This window comes from Myodes glareolus, chromosome 4 (genome assembly GCF_982192425.1).
Source record: "Myodes glareolus chromosome 4, mMyoGla1.1, whole genome shotgun sequence".
Lineage (NCBI taxonomy): Eukaryota > Metazoa > Chordata > Mammalia > Rodentia > Cricetidae > Myodes > Myodes glareolus.
In genome coordinates, this window is record NC_142029.1 from 23,637,593 (window position 1) to 23,643,592 (window position 6,000).

Below are 6,000 nucleotides of genomic sequence, written 5' to 3' on the forward strand. Positions count from 1 at the left end.
TTGTCATTACTTGTCTTTTTTCTTTTTTCTTTTTTTTTTTTTTTTTTTACCTTTTGGTTTTTGAGACAGGGTTTCTCTGTGTATCTCTGGTTGTCCTGGAACTCAATCTGTAGATAAGGCTGGCCTCAAACTCACTGAGATTTGCCTGTCTCTGCCTCCCTGGGTGCTGGGATTAAAGGCATGTGCCACCACCACCTGGCTTGTCATTACTTTTGATAGAAGTGTTGGCTTCTATCATGGTTTTGAACAATGTGTATTAGTCAAATACTAAAACAGAAAGGCTCTTTGGGAAAGAAAGTTGTATTATCTTGATTGTGATGGTTTAAAGAGCACTGGAGCCTTGGGGGATGATGGGTCAGTGAATAAAAGCATTTGATGCAAGCCTGAAGACATGAGTTCAAATCCCTAGCACTCATGCAAGAAAGTAAGTAAGGCTGCATATACTCTTATAACCACAGTGCTAGGGATGGGGCAGAAAAAGGAGGATCCAGGACGCTGGCTGCCAGCCTAGCTCCAAGTTCACTGACAAACTCCATCTGATAGAAATAAAGCCGAAAGTGACAAAGAAGACAAGACTTCCTCTGGCCTCTGCGCACTCTGGAATGCACATATGCATGCATGCATGCACGCACACACGCACACACACACACACACACACACACACACACACACAAATTGCACTGTTAATGGTGCAATTTATTATTGTCCATCAATTACATCTCAATCATTAACAGTGCAATTGTTGAGTTTGTTTGGGTCCTTTAAAAACTGGAATGCCTTGGTCGAAAGGGGGAGCTGTTGTGCCCCACAAGTCAGCAATGCGATTTTCCTACTTGGGTTTTCATTGTATGCCTGGACTGTTGTTCCTAAACTGCTCTCAGATGACAGACTTCTTGTTTACAGGAACTCAAGAAGGCAATTAAATAATTATAGGCATGAAAATGGAGGCAAATGGACATGTCACGTTCTAGATTAGCACCAGGGGCTTGAAAATAATTCCAGGCTCTCGTAAACAAGCAGCAGGGATCAGGCCACAGACAGAAGAGGCAGCAGGACAGAACAATTCTCAGAGCCAAGAGGAAGGGGCTCTTTTGTAGGAAGGCAGAGTAATGTTGCTGATTTTGTGACCTGGTTGGTGTCAGTGCAAGGGCAAACACCACCCGATAAACTGACTGCAGAGCCAAAGGGAGCAGGATTGAAGTCCAAAGATGTTCCTCCATGCTTTGACAGAGGGAGGTGTGGCATTGACCCACAGAGGGGAAACTGTCCCCTGTTATCTCATCGGGACAATTTAGGACAATTGGGTTTTTGTTTGATTTTTCCTTTGGGTCTTTTCCTTCCTTGCAAAATTAAATCCATAAGCCTGACTTGCCAGATTTTTTTTTTTAGAATAAAAGCAAAATATTGAAGTAAAAACAGAAAAAGTAACAGGATTCTTTCATTTGTGGTTCCCAGATTTTGTATAGATGCCTAAAATCAAGCAAGGATATTTGATATCAAAGTAGAAGCCAAACTGTCTAGGCCAGCAGTTCTCAACCTGTGGGTCTCGACCCCCCTTGGAGGTTGCATATCATATATCCTGTATATCAAATATTTATATTATTATTCATAACATTAGTAAAATTACAGTTACAAAGTGGCAACAAAATAATTTTTTGGTTGGGGATCACCACAACATGAGGAACTGTATTAAAGGGTTGCAACATTAGGAAGGTCGAGAACCACTGGTCTAGGGGAACAAAGGGGATTGGCAGGAGTTTGGAGAGGGGAGGAGGATATATGGGAGGTGCCTTATGGTTGCTATTACTGTGAAGAGACACCATGACCTCTGCAACTCTTATAAAGGAAAACATTTAATTGGGCCTGGCTTACAGTTTAGAAGTTAAGTCCATTATCATTATTGCGACAAGCATGGCAGCATGCAGGCAGATACGGTACTAGAGAGGTAGCCAAGAGTCCTACATCTTGATCCACAGGCAACATGAAGTGAACTGTCATACTGGGTGTGGCCTAAACATATAAGATCTTAAAGCCCACCTTCATAGTGACATGCTTCCTCCAAGTGTTGTGGATATTATTTTAACTGGGCAAAGATGTGTTATATTTGTTTATGCAGCAGAATATTACTTTAACTCTGTAAAGGTGTGTTACATTTGTTTATGTGCATTTGCTTAATGATGGAAGGATGTGAGTTTAATTCTGTAAAATTGTGTTGCATTTGTTTCAACTTGCCTGCCTAAGGCACCCAATTGGTCTAATAAAGAGCTGATTTGTCACTAACTAGGCAGAGAAAGGATAGGCAGGGCTGGTAGGCAGAGAGAATAAATAGAAGGAGGAATCTAAGAAGAGAGAAGATGAAGGAAAGAAGAGAAGGAGAGAGAAGAAAGAGAAAGAGAGGGAGATGCCCAAGGTCAGAAACCAGCCAGCTGCTAGTCAGCTGGACCTGAGAGGCAGTGAAAGAAAGATATACAGAAGCAAAGAAAAGTAAAAAGAACCGGGTGGTGGTGGCACACACCTTTAATCCCAGCACTCGGGAGGCAGAGGCCAGCTACGGAGAAACCCTGTCTCAAAAAAAAAAAAAAAGAAAAAGAAAAAGAAAAAGAAAGAAAAAAAGAAAAGGTAGATAAAGAAAAGGGGTTTTGGGGGTTTTTTTGTTTGTTTTTGATTTTTTTTTGTTTTTCTTTTTTTTTTTTTTACTTTTCAGTTTTTCAAGATTGTGTTTCTTTGTAGTTTTGGAGCCTGTCCTGGAACTCCCTATGTAGACCAGGCTGGCCTCAAACTCCCAGAGTGCTGGGATTAAAGGCATGCGCCACTGCCACCCAGCTGTTCTTGCAGAGGACCTGCGTTCAGTTCCCAGTACCAATGGTGAATGACTCATAGTTGTCTGTAACTCCAGTTTATGGAGTTCTGGTGTCCACTTCTGGCTTCCAAGAGCACCTATGTGCACACATGCATATATGCAGATGTAGATAAAAATAAATCTAATTTTTAAAATGTTCTTATGGAATAACACAATGGACATTTAAAATTACAGTAAATAAAATAGTTAAAGATCATGAATTTGTGAATGTGAGAATTTCAAGGCAAATGCAATAACTTAACAAAGCAGGTGGTCATCCAGGTTCTCTGGTGGGTGGAAAGGTGCACATCCCCACGCCCTTTCCCAGACCTTTGTGGCTAGTTTTGACAATTGAATACACTAATAAATGACTCCCTGCTCCGAGGTTCCATCCACCTCCCCCAACACACCACTACCACACAGTAGATCTTAGCCCCATCTTGGAGCTGTGTAAGAAGAAGCTCATAGAAGTTAAGCACCTTTTTTTGTTGTTGTTGTTGTTTTGTTTTGTTCTGTTTTTGAGACAGGATTTCTCTCTGTAGCCTTGGAGCCTGTCATGGAACTCACTCTATAGACCAGACTAGCCTCGAACTCACAGAGATTCGCCTGATTCTGCCTCCCCATGTTACCAGAAAAATAACACAAGAGATTTGAGATTTGAACCCAGAGCTCCAACATCAATGCCTCATTGGCCTGTTTGTCTAGACTAGCTGGCCAAATTGAGCCCCACCGACCCACCCATCTCTGCCTCCCCAGTGCTGAGATTACCTGCATGCACAGCTGCGCCTGGATTTTTTCACCTGGGTTCTGGAGACAGAATCCAGATTCTCATGCTCTTTGAACTGTGCCTCTTCACCCCACAGCACTCTCTACTATCTTTTCATGTGTCTAATACAGTAAGCACAACTCACATATATCTATTTCAATTTGAATTAATTAAGATTCAAGAGACTAAAAATGTCCTTGCTAGCCACATTTCAAGTGCTCAGGACCCAGGTGTGGCTGCTGTATCAGCGTAATTGTCCTAAGACATTTCCATCATCGCCGAAGGTCCTAGTGGGCAGTGCTGCTGGCTCACGGCAGAGTGCTGGTGTCAGCAAGACCGACTCAGACTGAAAAAGCCTTTGCTCTTTCTCTCCTCTATGCCCTTCCTTTATCTCTACCATCTTATTCTGAATGTTCTTTCCAGAGCCTTCTACCAAGTGCTTGCCTGGGGCTGGCCTGCTGCCTCTGTAAGGCACTCAGAACACTGGGCAGCCCTGGGATTTTGATGACAAAGACGGATGCTGGCGCTCTGCCCAAACCCAGAAACAGCAGCTCGGAAGCGATGTGCAGCGACGGCACCAGGGTGGGCAGCAGACACCCCTGCGAAGCGGCTGCTTGTCTGCCAGATGTGCCAGAGGCACAGAGGAGAGAGGAAGTCAGAAGGGAAGTGAGGGGATGGGATCAGCAGGGCTAAGGATACCCCAAACCTGCTGACTCCATTCTCTTCCTCTAGCTATTCCAGGCACACACAGACCCTCCACAACGAGGAAGGATAGTTTATTTGCCGTTGAACTTAGTAGTCACTCAAGACACCCACTGAACGTGAACCGATGTAATCCTGGACTGAGTTATATGTGGAAGCAACCTCCCTGACGATGACAAGTCTAGTGTAAGCCAGATGTATTGGCGCATGCCTGCAATTACAGCGCTCAGGCGGTAGAGACAGCTGACCTCAAGTTCAAGGTTACTCTGGTCTATATAACAAGACTCTGTCTCAAACAAAATATCCTAGAACAAATGCTGGACTCAGATACTGCTTTTTTAAAAAAAAGAAAGAAAGAATCGATGTAGACATCCTTGCTCATCTGCCCCTGGCAATGTCTGCTTTGTTGTTATCTCTTACTGTTCTGGATTATTTGGAAGCTCCCATGGATATTCACAGTTATTTTTTCAGGATGGTTTGTCCTCATTAAACATCCTGCCAGGAGCGAAGAGATCCTAAAAGCATTTAAAAATGTTTAAATTTAGTGTGTGTGTGTGTGTGTGTGTGTGTGTGTGTGCGCGCACACACACACACACACACACACACACACACATCAGGTTTTTTCTTTTAGGCCACCAACCAGTTCCCAAATCATGACTTGGAGACTTATTAATTTTGAATGCCTAGATGATGATGATGATGATGATGATTAATTTTGAATGCAGGGCTAGTTTCTGGCTAGCTCTTTTAACTTAACCTGTTTCTCTTTATCTACCCTTTGCCTCGGGCCTTTTACTTTTCTTTCCTTCTGTATCTTACTTTCACTGCTTCTCCTGTTGGCTCACTGGCAGCTGCCTAGCTTCTGGCTCTGAGCGTCTCCCTCATTCTCTGCTCCTCCTTCTCTTGTTCCTCATTCCTGCATGCTGGAGAGATGTGCCATGGCACTCTTGCGGAGGTCAGAACACAGTTTAATGCCATCCATACTCTCCTTCCACCTTTACATGGTTTCCAGGGATTGAATTCAGGTCACCAGGCTTGTGTGGCAAGCTCCCTTTACCCATGATGCACCTTGGCAGTTCACAGAAAAGTTCTGAAGAGACGCCTTGTACCCGTCCCCCCAACTTTGGTCACCAAACTATTGACTTAAACTTCCTGGGTACAGTGACTTGTCTCCAGGAAGAGAGTTCACACCGCTCTGACAGTTTACGGAAGGGACTGGAGCTGAGACAGGGACAGTTCGATGGTAGGCAGGACCACTCCTTAATCAGGACTACTTAGTTTTGCAACCCTCTTACCTTCTGTTTTAAACTGAAGTCAGGATCCCACAAACGGACTTGGCGATTAATAGTGTCTTTATTTGTTCCTCTCCCCAACACAGCCCCTTTAAATAAATCTCCTTTATCTGATTTTCACCATTGTCTTATGAATTGGAGAATTGTTGCCAGGCGGTGGTGGTACACACTTTTAATCCCAGCACTTGGGAGGCAGAGGCCTGTGGATCTCTGTGTGTTCAAGGTCAGCCTATATTGTACAGAGCTAGTGCCAGGACAGGCTCCACAGTTACAGAGAAACCCTGTCCCCCCTCCAAAAAAAAAAAAAAACCACAAATAAATAAACAGACACACAGACAGACAGAAAAACAAACAAATAAACAAATAAAATGAACTGGAGGATTGTGGATGAGCGGCCCCAG